The sequence below is a fragment of the Podarcis muralis genome, chromosome 2 (genome assembly GCF_964188315.1).
Source record: "Podarcis muralis chromosome 2, rPodMur119.hap1.1, whole genome shotgun sequence".
Lineage (NCBI taxonomy): Eukaryota > Metazoa > Chordata > Lepidosauria > Squamata > Lacertidae > Podarcis > Podarcis muralis.
The window spans coordinates 32901025-32917843 of record NC_135656.1 but is presented as its reverse complement, the minus strand read 5'-3'; the positions used below and the strand labels follow the sequence as shown (position 1 = coordinate 32917843).

The 16819-nt window shown below is 42.4% G+C and overlaps 1 long non-coding RNA gene across 8 annotated transcripts in view; it reads left to right on the top strand.

The window, feature by feature from the left end:
- Window positions 1-16819, top strand: part of LOC114590339 (uncharacterized) — a 104532-nt gene that overhangs the window by 84949 nt on the left and 2764 nt on the right. For 6 of the 8 annotated variants that reach the window (XR_013391826.1, XR_013391824.1, XR_013391823.1 and 3 more), the window contains 4 exons: window positions 3124-3210; window positions 8345-8437; window positions 13435-13537; window positions 15229-15524. This is a non-coding gene — a long non-coding RNA (uncharacterized LOC114590339). Of the gene's footprint in view, window positions 1-3123; window positions 3211-8344; window positions 8438-13434; window positions 13538-15228; window positions 15525-16819 lie in introns of those variants that run through there. The other 2 variants (XR_013391828.1, XR_013391825.1) reach the window with 1 other exon arrangement.

Sequence of the window (16819 nt, the reverse complement as noted above, 5' to 3'; positions counted from 1 at the left end):
AATTTATGGATTACGCCAAAATGGCAAAATTAACGGATGTGGTAAGAAACCACAAAATTTATTAAAGAGTGGGGGACATTTGTTGAATATTTGAAAAATCATGGGATGCAAGTAAGTGCATTAGTAGGGCCAACTTAAATCAAGCAGTTAAAAGTATTATTAAGATTAATTGTAGAATAATTAAAAAATGGAGTAAAGTGGAAAATGCAGTGTTAAAAATTTAAATAAGATAAGAAACCACAAAAAAGGGGAGTAGGGAAGTCTAATGTGCATTTGTGTTGGAAGTATGTGGTTGTAAGGTGTGTATCTGTAAATTTTTGAAAACTGAAAACTCAGAAAAGGAGGGCTTGTGATGGAAAAATGCACCGGGAACTGTAGAGTCACAGTTGCTTAGCATGATGTTATAACACCTCCCCAGAAACAAATTTGAATGAATGCTCAATGAGCAGCTGATAACCTCACAGTACAAACAAACCAGAATGAATGTCCACAAAACAGGTTGTCTGAAAGGGACCTATATCAATGGGAAAAGCTTAGCTTGGATTTGAGGGTGAGGGAAGATTAGTTTCCCCATTTGGTTGTGGAAGTTGGCCATGAATCAACAAGAAGGAGATGAAAATATTGAAAAGAGCTAAGTATAAGAGACTTGTGAGTTACTGCGGGCTTCTCTTTTGTTAACATCTGGATTAGGCTATATCCCTGTGAAAATAAGTAAAAGGGTGTTGCTTCCATATTGGTCAAAAAGAATGCAAGGCCCTGGTCTCCGAATGCGAGTCTGCAAGATTTCAAAGCTTTGCAGAGTTATTTGCACACAATTTCCGACAGATGGTTCAAAGAAAGTTTTCCTCTTATGTACTCTGTGCCTTCAAATAAAAAAATGGCATTTACTAAACAATATAGCAAACATTTATCCTTGCAAAAAATAATATATAAATCAAACGCTGTAGTGCCATCTATTAAAATAAAGAGGTTAACAAAGTTCTATGAAGTAGTCATATGGATTTGCAGCTTTTTTTTATCTAATGAAAATGCGATGCTATTTTTTGTGAATTTAACAATAGATCGGCAAAAGGATACCTACAAAAGTGTTTTTTCCCCTCTTAGCATTTCATTAAGGGAGTTTTGCACACCAATTTTTAAATAGGTACTTGCTGTTCAGATCTTCATGCGGCAAGGCACTTATTGCAGCCCCTCTCAGCAAGATCTTAATCACGTAATTAGAAACATATGACTAGCCCCATTGAAATGTATGGGATTACTCCCTTGTCTGATGTTGAAGTGATGTTAAACATAAGTTGATGTGTTAAACATGGTAAAGTGCTTTATTGACTATGGCTAGACAGGCACATGGTTACAATTTAGCATATTATTTTAGCTACAGTATTCCCCTCCCCACTAGGATCTATACGTTTAAGAATGAATTGCCCTTACCCGGCAATTTGGTTTGGGTGTATTGGTCCAATGTGCATATGAAGCCGCTCCCCTTTCAGTATTGAAAGAGGCCTGCTCCGTTTATTTTAAGACCTGGAGTGAGCAGGTTTTATTCAAATGACAGTATTCTGCACAGAGCTTGGACACTCCACTGAATGTCCATTAGGGTTCTGGGTGGGTATTCTAAAGGCCTGGTTCAAACATGCATGTTTATTGCTTGACGATGGCAGTAGGAAGTGGCAACTTACAGGTGAGAATGCGTCGTCACAGTTCAAACACAGCAGGCGGAGCTTTTACATCACCATACAGAATTTCGAGCGCAATATTTCCCAGTGGATTCGGGGGGGGAGAAGGGGAAGAACATTCCATTGCACAAGCAGAAATCCTCGCACTGATGGAATGCTCATGTAGTGCTGTGTTGGGTACCACCCATTATTTACAGCCCATTGTTCTAGTCCTGCAGTCTCAGATGATTATCTCACTCCTGGCCCACTTGCTCCTTCCTAAGATTAGCGTCTTCCTCCTAACCGCTATGGTTTCCTTCCAATCTGCTAGGAGGGAACGCTGTCATTCACAGCAAGTTTGTCTAGCCCAGCGATGCATTTGCTAGGCCCTTTCCTTGCCAGTCAGCCACCACCCATGTATCCAAGGCCCTCAGGCCCTGTCCTTTTGCCTTCCTCTGGGCCACTCTCCCCCATCTTCCTCCTGATTTGAACGCCAGACATGCATATGATGTCTGATGCTAATTCCCCCCCCAAAGAGTTAAATGTTAACTCATCAGAGGCAGCTACAGTTGCAAATGGAAACAAAATATCTGTGAAAGGAAGACGAGCAGGTTTGCTCAAGTGTGTTGCAGGTAGAAATATTGTTTGTAATGAAGTGAGAGCAGTAGTTGCTCGAATTAACGAATAAGAAAGTTTTGAGAATTTACATGCTAGATTAAAATTGATTAATTCATTGAGAAGGGGATTGAAAGAAAAACACTGGGGCCTAATTTGAATAATAGAGTGTCTGGTATCTGGTGGGCAATCTTTTCCTTTATTTCTACACTGTGGCTGTAAACCAAATCACCTGTCAGGAGAGCTATGAGATTCAGGTGAGGGTCATATGCTTTGTCAATCCCAGCAGGTATATAACAGGAATGCCTACCCAGGCATTATTCCAAGAATAACATTACAACTTCATTTTCAAAAAAATAATGCTCATTCCACAAAATGTTTACAAAGTTCAGCTACTGCAAAAGTTTTATGCCTTTTTTTAAATCACCATGGTATTTAACCATCTTATGTCCTTTAGAGGAGAAATTGTGAATTGCAGAATTTTAAATACCCGTCATCATCCTTGGCTTCACTCAGTTTTGTTTATAACACTCTTCCATTTTATTCTAGTCGTGAGGGTGGGGAGGGGGAGGGGCCTCACAAGTGGAGTAGCCTAGGGCCTCTCTTCATCTAAATCCAACCCTGATCAGGGCAGGAGATCATATTCAAACTAAGCTCAGCAAAGTTCATGGTTGAAGGGAAGGAGTTTTCTGTGGCTCTGTTTTCTAGCAGGGCCATGAAATACAGCAGATATCAGGACTGGGGAAAAGCTCAGCCACCAACCGTTCCCCAGAGAGGATTCATTTTTAACTAAGCTGCTGTGTGTGCACCTGAACCAGTGTCTCATTTTTCTCTTGTCTTTTTCCTTTGTCAGGCAGGGCTTGAAGATTCAATTACGGAGGGAACTGGCCGGCCTGGCGTAGATGGTGCTTTGCTTCCCCACAGACTTTACAGGCTTGCTGTAAGAATTTGTGTCGCATGCGAACCAGATTGCATTTCTAAACTAAGATGATAGGTGTATAGGGAAAGACCATGGGAATTAAAAACTACAGCGGCAAAGCAAAACACGAAAGGCAGGAAGCAAAAACAGCAGGTGATGTTGTCTTAAAAGGCATTAAGATGCAGAAACCTGCAATTTGGAAAGAAAAATAACGTGCAGTATTATAGCTGAATGCGCCTTTGGCCCCTTCTTTCCTGGGGACTCCGTTTGTGCCCCTGCGCTGGTGTGGAATGAATGAACTGAGCTCTAAACCTTCATGTCTACTTAGAATATATACAAGACCAGCTCTGCCAAAACTGCAAGATGCTGCTTATAATGAATGGCACTTAGAGATATTATGCCTTCCAGGTGAAGCACAAACAGATGCTTCTGAGCAGCCTTCACAACTTCTGGCCTACTGAGCCAAACACAGACTACCAGACTTCTCCAAATTTGCAGTGGCTGCACTCCAAGAAGCTGCTTCCAACAGCAGTGTTCTTCTGCTCAGCCCAGTCTTGCATTTGGAAGCATGCATCTCTCCCTTTCACATGTTTAGCTATTCACTGCAGCAAGGTAACATCCGCTATAGCTAATAATAATAATAATAATAATAATAATAATAATAATAATAATAATAATAAATTTTATTTATACCCTGCCCTCCCCAGCCAAGACCGGGCTCAGGGCGGCTAACACCAGGTATAAAAACAATTTAAAATACAACTTAAAAACAAGATTAAAATATAACATTAAAATGCAGTCTCATTTCAGTAGAAACTCTTTTGGGGATGAAAATGTCAAATCTTCACCAAGGCCAACTATCCAGACTGGTCCTACATGGACCAGAAAAACGCCAGGGAAGTCCCCAAATAGGAGTTCCATCACAGAAGGAGAAAGGAAAAAGGAAAGAGGGGGAGGGGAGGGGGAGGGGATCAAGTTGATTCTAAGCCAAAGGCCAGGCGGAACAACTCTGTCTTACAGGCCCTGTGGAAAGAAATCAGATCCCGCAGGGCCCTGGTCTCATGAGACAGAGTGTTCCACCAGGCCAGAGCCAGTGTTGAAAAGGCCCCGGCTCTGGTACAAATAGACTTGGAGATGCAATTTGCTGCATAAAGGGGAAAGTACCAGGATGCCAAGAGGTTCCTTAATATGGGGAAAGATTTCTTGAGGTGCTGTGCCTTAGTTAAGTGTCAAACGCACTAGAGGTTAATGGCTTATTGTTTTGTCAGGAAGCACAGGGGGGGCCCGTAGTTCGCAAAACTGAAAGGAGAGCTGCAATTCTTGGCCGTCTGCAAAAAGAATCTCTCCTTTCAATGGCTTGTTTTAAATTTTGGTTTCCGGTAAATGCAACTCGACTTTTTTAGGCAGTGAGTAGCACCCAAAGGCTTTACAGTGTTGAATAGATATTGACCGGAGTGAAAGATTTTTCTCTTGGAATAAATCTAATGACTCCAACTAGATCCACAGCCCGACTTCGGCTGGGGAGGGTGGGATATAAATAAAAGTTGATTAGTTTGTTATTATTAAGAGTACATACGCATCACGTTTTCTGGCATTTTCCTCTTCCAAGAGGCTAACTTGTTTTCCCTTCAAAGCCCAGAATTCATTTGACAGTGCAGTCCTATACACAGAACTGTAGAGTTGGAAGGGACCATGAGGGTTGAACCCCAAGTGCTTGAGGGCCCCCCCACTTCAACTTGTGTTGGCTCATAAGGATCCCACTTTTCCTCTGACAAGCCCCAGATTTCTCCAAGGCACCCCATTTCAGCTCGGAATTCAATATTCCTGCACGCCCCAATATAAAAGTTCTGAAACTTGTTGATTAGTTACCCAGATGGTGGCTTCACCTTTGTGTTTCATCACTACGTACACACTTCCTAGCTTTTTTCCTCTGTATGGCCCTGGAACCAGGCATTTAGGAAACACTTCTGCACCAGTCGTCAAAGGCCTCTATCCCTGATAATACCTCAGTACATGAGGGTGTTTATTGTTCAAACAGATGTGACAGAAGACAATCGTGTTTCCTGGTTCTTGGCTTGCCTAGGTTTATTACCCAAAGCAATGAACGCATGTAGAACCATTGTACCAAGAACAGATTTCCATGTGGTAAAGTAATGGATGTTCAGCAAAATTGTCCTGTTACAGAAGTTTGCTTTTAAATAAGCAAACATACAGCACAAATGCTCCGTTTCACGTTGCAAGTGGAGAGGACTGTCCCATTCTAGTTTTAAATACAATGTGCCTCATTCTTCCATTGATTTTCCAAGAGGGATAATTAGCATGCTGCTCTGGGAGAATGTGCTAATAAGTTATTAGTCATGTGCTGCTTAAATACTTGGCTTTGGCAAATGTAAATGCCCCGCAGCCCAATACTGCTAAGCTTCCATTGCGCCAGCATATTTAATTGGATTTAATAGTGTAAAACTTCAGGACATTCTAGAACCCCTTTGTGTCAGAGTAATTGCATTCTGGAGAAGCCTGGGGTTCCTCTGAAGTGTATATCCTGGGTCCCTCCATGGGAAGATAGTTGGTGGCAAACAAGCTTCTCTGAAATACATTTTGGCCACCACAGCAGCAGCTGCCACCCACTACAATGCCCAGCTGTCAAGGAGTGTTGGATGTGCTTCTACACTACATGCAGAGATTATGTGGACCAAAAACAAGTCCCACAAAACTTTGCAGGTGGGACCCTGTGGGATGAATCTATATCCCCTAGAATGCTTCCCAGAATCAGATGTCAGAGAAATGCACTGAAAATGGACAATCAAATGGATTTCCTCCCATCTGCCCATTCAATCCCCAACACAGCACAGACTTGTGCTTTTTTGCTTTAGTCCTCCACAACAAAAGTTGCTGTTTTTAAAGATGCATTGCACACTTTATATCTAAATAGATATGTAAATTGCTTTGAATTTACATATCCATTGATGTCGAATTGCTGCTGTCCTGACAGATGCCTGAGGCAGCCTAAATGCACCAGGGCTGTCAATCCTAACCATGGTTACTCAGAAGTCAGCGGCACTGAATTCAATGGGACTTAATTTTGGGCAAGGGAGGGTTAGGATTGTCGCTTTAATCCACTTCTTACTGTGAACTATAAAATCAAGTGGAATGCAGCGTTGATTGTTTTCCTTTTCCAAGGGGCAGCCCATCCCTTCTCACCACCTGAAGTGAAACAGGAATTGCCACCTCCTGCCCCACCATGCTGTGTCCCACTTGCACTGTCACTACGGGTGCCCTGGCTCTTACCAAACTCAGTGGGAGCCAGGGCATTCCTCAAACTATTGCTGCTCTCTCTGCTCCTCTGCCCAGGGGTGGGGAAGGCAAGTGGCAATGGGGTGAGCTAGAACACCTTCCTTTCCGTGGCAAAATTGGTGGGATGGGTGGAGCATTGCCTCTTACACTTCTGCCACCTGAGGCAGGTCCTTCACCCCACATCATAGGTGGGCCGGCTCTGTCTTTTCCCGTGGAAAGAAGTGATCTCTTTTGTTACCTGTGGACTTTAGCAGTCCAAGTGAAGAGGAACATATGGATTGGCACCCGTCCCCTAAATCTTCATTTTGAAATATTGCCCTACTAGCCAAGTCCCAACATTTGAAACATATTACCTAGAGAGTTTTGGGATGTGGGTGGCGCTGTGGGTTAAACCACAGAGCCTAGGACTTGCCGATCAGTAGGACGGCGGTTCGTATCCCCATGACGGGGTGAGCTCCCGTTGCTCAGTCCCTGCTCCTGCCAACCTAGCAGTTCAAAATCACATCAAAGTGCAAGTAGATAAATAGGTACCACTCTGGCAGGAAGGTAAATGGCGTTTCCGTGCGCTGCTCTGGTTTGCCAGAAGCGGCTTAGTCATGACCCAGAAGCTGTACGCCAGCTCCCTTGGCCAATTGAATTCCATGGGGCTTACTTCTGAGTAGACATGGCTAGAACTGCAAGCATGCAGAGCTTTGTAATGGACCATTAAGGTGCTTCAAGACTCTTTGTTGCTTTTGCTGCATGCAAGGAACACCAAGGGAAAGTAATTGATTTTTAAATATATGTTGATGATATTTTGTGCGCCACAAGATATATTTCCTTAAAACATGCATTTCCATACAAGTAGAGGATGAAAAGGAAGACTTGTGCAAAAGAAACCAATTTCAGTAGAACAGAAAACATCAGATTAATGTGCAAATGGATGTGCAAATGGGTGTTGAAATGCCCGTACATTAAGGTTACCAGATTTTTTTCAATGAATCCAGGGACACTTTTCAACTTCAATTGATTTTGTGTGGGGACTGATTTGTAAATCTGGGGACTGTCCCTGGGAAACAGGGACCTCTGGTAACCTTACCGTACATCCCTACACAGAAGCTCCATGATTGACACTTGGGGGGGGTGGGAGGTTCTCAGCATGCAAATCAATGGGCAGAGGGCTCCTAGAAGCAAGACCCATTGCCTTAGTGTCTTAGTGCTGCCGCTCCACCGTGTAGTCCACTACTGCTTCAGACCAAATCACCAACTTAGAATCATAGGACTGTAGAGTTGAAAGGGACCCTGGGGGTCATCCAATCTAACCCCCTGCAATGCAGGAATATGCAGCTGTCCCATACGGGGATTGAACCTGCAACCCTGGCGTTATCAGCACCACGCTCTAACCAACAGACCCATGCAGGCCTTCCTAAACAGCCATGTTTTCAATCAAAGCTAAACAATAGAGAAGCCATGTGGCAGGCTTTCTCAACCTCGGCCCTCCAGATGTCTTTGGCCTACAACTCCCATGATCCCTAGCTAGCAGGACCAGTGGTCAGGGGTGATGGGAATTGTAGTCTCAAAACATCTGGAGGGCCAAGGTTGAGGAAGCCTGCCATATGGGTTACTAGTGATGGGAGGAGAAGGTGGATGAATGCTCAACCCGAATGGGAAATCTAATCTGAGCTAATATTATGGCAGTTTGTTAGAAAGACTGCTATAGGTTCAGGTGTTTTGGGGGTCCAAGCAACAAGGAGGCAGGAATGATCAATTCATCAGGCAATGTCATTTTAACTTGTCTTTAGCTGCCAAATTTCCAGTGAAGGGCTTCCTATTCTTTTCTTTTTTAAAAAAAAACAACCCCTCTCTGCTTCTTATTTGGCAGGTCATCTTCTCCAGCTGTGCTGGTGCCGCTGCAATATTCCAACAGCCTGCTGTAGGGTGTGGGGTGCTGGCTGTCTACTGCAAGAGGAAAGAGGTGAGCGTCTGGACAGTACGCCTGCCAAAAATCCTTTTTATCAAGAGAACATCTTTTATTTCAGAGCATCCCTGCCCATGGAATTTCAGCAGTTGTATTCTGGAACAGGGAAGATGCAGCTCCGCTGAATGGATACCACAGCTTCAAAAGCACTCTTTTGTTTTGCAGGGTTTTATCTGATGAATCTCGTGGTAGGGGAATCTGGTGCTGTTTGATTGTTCCTTCTCGCAGAATAGTTGCCGGTCAGAAATTGGCAGCCTGAAGCGTACCAGAAGGCAAACAAGGGAATGAGGTGTTGTGCACATCCACAAGCCATTCAGCATTATGCAAGAAGCCTATTGCACTGCAAACTTCCATGAGAAATTGTGTGGCTACGTAGCCATGATATCAGCATTATTTTGCATTAAAAATATACAGTGGTACCTCGGGTTACAGACGCTTCAGGTTACAGACTCCGCTAACCCAGAAATAGTACCTTGGGTGAAGAACTTTGCTTCAGGATGAGAACAGAAATTGTGCTCCAGTGGCGCGGCGGCAGCGGGAGGCCCCATTAGCTAAAGTGGTACATCAGGTTAAGAACAGTTTCAGGTTAAGAACGGACCTCCAGAACGAATTAAGTTCTTAACCCGAGGTACCATTGTATAGGTTTTAGGCCAGGTGATGGCCATGGCTTCTCCCAACAAATCTTGGGAGTTGTAATTCAGTTGATGGTGCTGAGAGTTCTGTTAGAGATCTCTAATTATGAGTATTTTATTGAATTTCAAGTGAAAGCTGCATTTTAAGTTTGCATATTTGCCTGAGATGTGGGAATTAGGTTGGTTTGCAATGAGCAATGAACAAATTTCCCCCCATCCCTACCTGCTTAGTACGAACAAATTAGTACTACTATCCCTAATGCAATTATCAGCACAAGGTAAGGACTTGCATGACTGGGTGGGTTAGCAAAGTCCAATGTAGCACTTTCCAGTACTCTCGAGCACACCGTAATGACTAACCTAAATTTGTAAAAGCCAGAGCAATTACTCTTCCTGTGGAATTTGCTGTCAGGTCTGTTGGAGATGCTGTTAAGAATGTAGCCGGTTGCTTACCTGTCATCAAGCAGCGTCTTAATAATGTAGTTGAATTTGAATAAGCAGTTATATATGAATCCTGGTCCTACCTTCCGAGTGTGACACTGTAGATGAAATTGAATCTCCACTTCAGTTTTTAAGCCCGGGAATGAGCAAGCATCTTATCTGAATATAATTTGTAGGCTAGCAGCTGAAGCAGCTGCTTACACGGGATTTAGTCTGTGCTTCTTAGAACTGATCGAAAATATTATCCTGCCTTATTAAAATCACTCTGCAGCTTTTCCAGTCATGTGTCAATGGGAAAACAAAAACAAACACCAGAATGCATCTTTTTCCAAGCTGTGGTTTGAAAAAGGGTTAGTTTGCAGAGATTCACTTTTGCCATTACAAATAAGCAAGGCTTTTGTATAGTTCACAGAACATTTACAATGATACAATACAATATATATATATGCATATTTTGGACATATTTGACCATATATATATATATATATTTACAATTTTTAAGTATTTGTGAAAACATATTTCACAACATTTGTGCATTTTTAAACTGATAAACATGGCACAAAATTTAGAGAACTACATTACTTTGCTGATTGCTGTGCTACATTCAGTGCAGCGGTCTGGGTTTCATGAGCTGATTTGGTCCTCATCAAATGCGGACTGAACAAATCCTCAAGCATCCCAAGCTGTAAATCAGCAACACCTTTTTAAACCAATTAGAAGGCTTTTAATTGATTCACCCAACCAATTAATTTACTAAGCGCCACAGCCCTACTTATTTTGTTTTGATTCACTGCTTCACAGATTAATATGTTGATTAACCATGGCTCTCAAAACTATGATAATTCATTGATAAGTCTTCTATCACTTGTCTCCTTTGCTACAGGGTAAAAGTGCTCACTTCCCAGGTCAACAATCTCCTGCTTCTGTTCTTGGGGAAGCAGAGGCATAGTAGCAGCCGGTTTTCCACTTCAGAGGCAGGTTATCTGCCCGTCCTCACCAATTCCACTGCAATGCAATGACTTGTACCAGAATAATCACAAAAGCTACGTCTATTTCTTCACATGCACGTAGCTAATCTTGCAGAAGGCACTCCCTCAAATTACAGTGTTTTCTCCTAGCCTATGTTTGCTCTCAGATGTCCAACAAGGTCTAGCAGAGCTGAACATCTGGTGATAATGTGGTGGTGGCTCTCAACTTGGATGGCTTTAAAATGGGATTAGACAAATTCAAGGCAATCGATAGCTACTACTTGTCTTGATGGCTATATGTGAACTCCAGGACCAGAAGCAAGATGCCTCTGAATAGTAGGGATCATGAAGAGCGCTGTTGCATTCATATCCTGCTTCTGAGTCTCCCAGAAGTATCTGGATGGCCCTTGTGAGAATGGAATGCTGGACTCTGGTGGGTTTTTGGTTTGTTCCATCAGGGCTCTTCTTGTGTTTTTAACTTTTCCGCCAATTACAGGGCTGCTTCTGTTCTATATTGCCCTGTTCCTGTTGGGAATCTCTTCATAGTTACCAGTCCTATTGTTCTCCTCCATATTCCTGTCCAGAGACTTTAATGCAAAGCTAACACAAGGAGAGCAGAGGAGAGCTACTGAACATTTACACGGGCTAAGGGACTCCATTTCTGTTGCCTCCCCTCTTCTGGAGGATTTGTACAACTGCCTGGAAACTGGAGTCTTCCAGCCATCTGTGGCCCACAGGGTCATCTCCATCAGCCAGCTCCCACAAAGGTCACACCACACATCCCATTTTCCCATGTGGCTCTCCTCTGCTGTTGCTCATGTGCAGTGGAACCCAAAGGACTGCGAGGGAGATGATCTACCCGCTTCTGATATTCCAGTGGCAACAGTGATCTCAGTTTCCTCATTACGGAGCATGAAGTTTCTCTGTCTTCAGGCCTCCTTGTCCTTGTACCATCTGGGTCATCCTCTGCTCAGTATCATTTCCATTTCCGCACTATCCTTACAATATAATTAGGGGGCCAGAATAGTGTGTGTGACTGACAAATGTGACCTCATTAGATTCTTCGGCGGTATCAAAATATTATGCACTCATTTGCATCTCAAATCCCCCAATTCCTTTGCATTTAATCCTTGTGGCCGCTTCGTCCTTTGCTGCGGTTGTCAGGGTTCGATTCTCATTCCCCTTTCACTCAGATCTGGCAGGGAGCACAGCAGAACTCCAGAGTTTCATGCATCATTTTTTAAAAAAAAACCTGCAAAATAACCCCAGATACATGCATAGCTCAAAAGTTTCATTTTTTAATCAGCTAGACGCACTCCTAAATGTTTTGGTTTTTTACAAAAAATGAGGAATTTGCATTCTTTTACATAGGTCCCCATGTCGATTTAGCACTGAAGTAACGCCCAACTTCGGGTTGCTGACTGATAATGAAAATGTCCCTGAATGTTGCATGGTCCCCCTGTGCTGATCACAGACACCACAAACTATATGGTCATATTAACGTCAGGACGGCTCTCTGTGGTCTCTTTCCTCTACATGGCGATTACAACATCTGGGAATTCAAATCTGATTCAAGAGTAAGGCCGGATTTTGAGTTTAGGGTGGGGATAAATGAGAACCGAGACCCGTAAGGATAAGGCACTTACAAATCTTAAATTATAATGAAGGTTGCCGGCAACCACACCCGGACATTGGCTGATAGGGAGAACTGTAGAGTCTCTGAATTCCCAAGGGGGCTTCATAAATTGGACCAAAACAGCAAAACCTTAACATACGAGGCCAAATTTGTTTAATTTTAAGATATTTAATTTGTGAAATACATTAACATCTCTGTGCATTTGCACTTATTTGACAGAAAGAGATTTACAGTGGTACCTTGGTTCCCGAATGGCTTGGCTCCTGAACAAATCAGCTCCTGAATGTCGCAAACCTGTTCCGGTTTGCAAACATTTTTTGGAAGCCAAACATCCGTTTCAGCTGTCAGCATTGTTTCTGGGGCCAATCAGAAGCTGCGTCTTGGTTTGTGAATGTTTTGGAAGTCGAACGGACTTCCAGAACAGATTGAGTTCGGGAACCAAGGTACCACTGTACTTCCAACTGAGAGACTGGATAATGGCTGCCTGTACGTTTTTCCTGATTTCTCCATATTTGAATGAGCTTGAGATTTCCGTCTTCTTTTTAAAAGAAGAAATCTGAACATTCAAGACAGGGACCTGGAATATGTCAGAGGGGTAGAAGATTACAAATTTTCCTATTTTTGTGGGTCTTAGAACTTTCGCAGTTGGTTCATGTTTGATTTATATCTAGTTCTTGAAGAGCTTCTGCATTAGAAATGTATCCTGTACCCAACATTCCAAGCTACAAGGCAATAGGACAGTCTCCAGGTGACTGTGGTATGCTCTGGTTTCTGCCTTCATCCAGGGACCTTTCCTTAAAATAAAATAAAAAAGAAGTCTGGTGACAACTGCAAAACCTTATGTCTTGGGTTTTAGTGCTCCCCCACTACCCCAAACTCAATTTGGGAAGTGGCACATAAAATTTTGGGTATTGAGGTCATGGAGGAATTAACTCACCATCTCTGGGTACTGAAATGTCAGGTCAGTCCAGAGTCTTGCTGTTTGGCATGACTTTATTCAGTATGACAATTCACACAATCAAAGACCATGGTTCTTGCCCAATACTAAAAGTTATGGAATAAGATTTTGTCATTTTTTTGTGTCCACTGGAATCTGTTTGGAAGGGGACAAAATGTGCTATAGTCTGTTGGGTGTATACTGTACATGCATAACATTTGCTGCCTCGCAAGTGGAATTTCTTGTAAGTCAGTCCTTTTGTGTTTTTCCTTTTATTTGTTTCTTTTGTACTTTTGAATGTGACTGTAATGAATAGTTGCAAAATAAATTTAAAGAATGAGCATTTTAAAAACCTTCTTTCTTTTGTCTTCCCATCGTAGAATCCATTGGGACTCATTTCAGAAAAATGCAGGTTTGTGCATATCCCCACAACTACAGTCAGAAAGAATTAAGAAGCGGCAAGTTTCACCTTCTTGAAATGAGGTAGGGGCTGAAGCAGAAAAAGGAGTTGAGAGTGGTTTCATCTAAGAGGTGATATATATCCTGTTCGCATGTTTTCGATTCAGATAAACACTTTTGAAGTGCAGTATATTCACTTGGGAAAACGTTGACCTCCTCAAAATTGTTTGCAGCATTTTAGTGCAGCGAGATGCCTGCACAGATTCCCAGCTAATTGCAATGTGGGGGAAAGCAGCAGGGAATTCACACTTAGATAAGCTCAGGAATGAAGCACAAGCCTTGGCCACAGTGCAAATAAAATAACAAAAGATTTTCCATATCACAGTAATCATCATTGGCATTTTCCTCTTGCTCCACTCACAAACTCCTGATTAGATGAGGCCCTTGTAGAAGGTGTGCATACCTCGAGTGCATTGCAACTGTCTCTTATTGTGGTGATTATTGTCTCTTATTGTGGCACACAGGTATTGCGCACCTGATTTGCTTTAGATATGTTCCTCAAATCACTGCTGACCCATATAGATAGTTAGGATGGGCATTGTCTGGTCATCAATTTTGTTTATGTCTGAAATCATGGACCATCTCCAGTCTTCAGCTATTCTTCACACACCAACATAATCAAGGATAGTGCTTGATTCTCCTCCCTGGAGGAAAGGTAGCTTAGCATCATTTATCTAATTTTCATCAGCAACATGGAGAAGCTTTAGGGAAGATGAGTTCTCTGCTTTGTCCTGCATGTAGCAACACACACACACACACACACACACACACACACACACCCAAAATACGTCCCCATTGTGAGGTTCTGTGTTTGTTCAACCCCGATTGCTGCCGTGTCAGTGTTCTCCTGGGAAGGCAGCTGTCATGGAAAAAGATGCTTCTATCCTCTAATCTTCTTACATATCGTATATCTAGGATAAGGGTCTCAACTATTATGCTCAAAGAAGCAAGAAATGATGTGGAGTAAAATGCTCATGTCATCCCAAGTTAACACTTCTCCTTGATCCTGTAAGACATTCGCTTTCTCCTGTCCTCCTCCTCCTTTTGGTAGAGAAGTAGCTTTTGCGGTTGCACAAGACCTGTACCCAGAGTATTAGCTGAGGCCACCTTGCCCTGCTCTCTGAATTCTAAGCAATTGAATTCTGGGGTCTCAGGCAAAAGTCTTCATTTTACATCACTTACGACAGAGAACATTTCGAATGGAGATGCTGGAAATTGAATCTGGGATGTGCTCCAACACTGGGCATGCCTCTCATGGTGTTCAGACGGGTACAAACTGAGTAATTTGGTGTTTGATTGGGCAATGTAATTTCACTGTGTTTGTGTTAGGGTGTTTCCATGCCAGCGTTTTAGAGATGATCTACATGTGTGTGTGTTTTATTTAAAAAAACCACATGCATGATCAAGTGCTTCTTTGCAGCAAAATCTGCTTGCATGATGGAAGAAAGCTTTCAGTGTAAGCAGGGAGGGCATTGCTGTTTTTAATGTGGTCAGGCATTCAAACCTATGTGCATTTTGAAGTAATACAACCCTATGTAGGCTGTACCACATGTGCAACTTCTTGCAAATTATCACGTGGGCATATAGACCAGCTCTTCTCATCTGGAATGCATCAATCTACAGAGGTGGTTTAATGAACTATAGAAATGGGGGGGGGGGGGATTTAAAACTGAATGTACATGCTAGTCAACCTAAGTTTTCCATTCATTTTACAGAAATGAGAAACGCAAAAACTGGTTTAAAGGCCATCTCTAAAAACGACAACTGAGAGTGACAACCAAGCTGGTAAGATGAGACTTCTAACAAGGCCAGTCTATATTGATGAGCAGCATGCACTAGACTTTCAAGCACTCTCAACAATGCTTGATGGCAAATTATATCATCCCTTGCCCACATTATTCTGCTGGAAAATTATCCTGTTCCCAGAAAGAAATGCAATTTGACAGAAATGTACGAATTAAAAGGAACAAAATGTAATTAAAATGGCGATAGCACATAATCTGGTAACCCACTTTAGAGGCTCAGAGCTTCATCTGTGTGGGGGTGTTTTTTTTAAAAAAAAATGTTTTATTTAAATGGATCTGAAGCAAACAAAATGACACACAAAGGTTCCCCTCTATATTATCACTTTGCAAAGCAAGGCAGATCAAAAGTTGTCCGCTGCATCCATCTGCTTTGTGCACAACGAGAAATGCTTGATCTAAGATGGCACTCAGCTTATGCAAATGGATTTTTTTTCCAAACCTTACTACAGAATTTCATTATTAATAAAGACACCTAAACTAGAACTGGCAGGATTAAAAGGAGGGGGGAAATCCTGCAGAAATAGTGAAGATTGAGTTGAACATTTCCGTGAGCATTAACCGTATACATAAGAAATACAGGTATGTGTTTGTATGAAGGAAGAGTCAGCATTGCAACTCTCTAGAATCTCTGGGATTCATTTCTAGCCTTGCTATTCATCTCTCCATCTCCTTCATATATATCTTGTCCTTTGAAATTGATCTCCCCCCCCCCCATGCATTCAACAAAAGTACCTACTTTTGTCTGGATACAGGGACACCATTCTGGGGTGGTCTAACCACCAATCTATATTTTAGACCACATGTGATTCTTGTTCAGGAAGATTTATTTCTCAGACCAGCTCACTGAGTTCTTCACACCAAGTGACTATTTTTATAAAGCAATTAAATGAGCCCTGTATAACTATTTGTGCCAAAATTGCAAATCCTTTTCCTTCAAAAATAAAGGATGTGGCTGTGGCTGTTTAACCTGTGTAGATGGCACTGCTAGAGTTAGTATGAGACGGAAAATGAAATCACAACAAATGCTCCTGGAATGCATTGCACTTTTTTGTCATTTCCCCCTAACACAGCCCAACGAGGCTGTTCTTTTTTTAAACCCTTGCTGTGGATCTCTCCAGCTTGCCAAAGTCTGTGCACACACCTGAAATCTCTTAATCTCATCCCCATCCTCTTGAAACGATACCCATTGGTGGATCATGTCCAAGGTTAGCAAACATGTTCCTCAAGCATTCTAATCCAGCCTCCTCTTAAAGTTAGGGTGGCCAGTTGTCCTGCTTTGCACAGGACAATCTTCTATCTGAAGAGCTGCCAAAGGACAGATCTCTCTTCTACTGGCTCAAGTCTGGATTGTAAATAAATAACTTTGATGGGGAAAGGATGCTGCCCATCAACACTTCACTGCATTTGGACAGCAGACTTAAGTGGACACACAACTCACCTATTATTGGTCTTCTCCAATATGATCCACAATCTTCTTCAATGTGGTGAGATATATTGCATT